The following is a 692-nucleotide window of genomic DNA, read 5'->3' on the forward strand; positions in this document are numbered from 1 at the left end:
TAACGAAAAACAGGTGTCGCGGTCGAATTAGCAAGAAAGAGCCAAGAGATAGGGGACGATGGTTCCTTAGAGACTATGAAACGTTCGAATTAAGGAGAGGGGGGAAGGAAGGGGTACGAGGAATATGAGAGAGGGGTGGGAGGGAGCGAATTAGAAATAAAGGAAGGAGGAGGAGGAGATAAAGAAAGGGAAGGGCGAAGGGAGAGGGAGAACAAGGGATTGAGGAAGAGGAAAAGGACGAAGGATTTAAAATGAGGAATAGGAGCGTGATCTAAGCTGGAGAAGGAGGATAATGAGTGATGGGGGATATTTAGGTTCGTAAAAGGGGAAGAGGTGGAGAGGGGAAATTAGATAGGAGGAGGAGGAGGAGGGGAGGGGGCTGCTGAAGAGAAATGAGAGGGGAAGGGGGTGGAAGAGAGAGATTGGATCGGGGGAGAAAGAGAGGGATTGGATAAGGGGAGAATGAGGGGGAGGCGTAGGATGAAGAAAGGTAGGATGGGGAGGTGGGAGGGGTTAAAACATTGTACAACAGAGCTCTGGACAGGTTTTATGAGGTGTTACAAATTTATTTCCCGTCAAGCCACCATTGATGCTTTACGGGAGGTGTCCGATAAGGGAGGAGGGGGAGGTGAGGGAAGGGAAGAAGGGGAAAGAGTGAGGTTGGGAAAGTGGGAGAGGAGGGGGCAGCCTTA

The sequence above is a fragment of the Homarus americanus genome, unplaced genomic scaffold (genome assembly GCF_018991925.1).
Source record: "Homarus americanus isolate GMGI-L3 unplaced genomic scaffold, GMGI_Hamer_2.0 scaffold36734, whole genome shotgun sequence".
Classification (NCBI taxonomy): Eukaryota; Metazoa; Arthropoda; class Malacostraca; order Decapoda; family Nephropidae; genus Homarus; species Homarus americanus.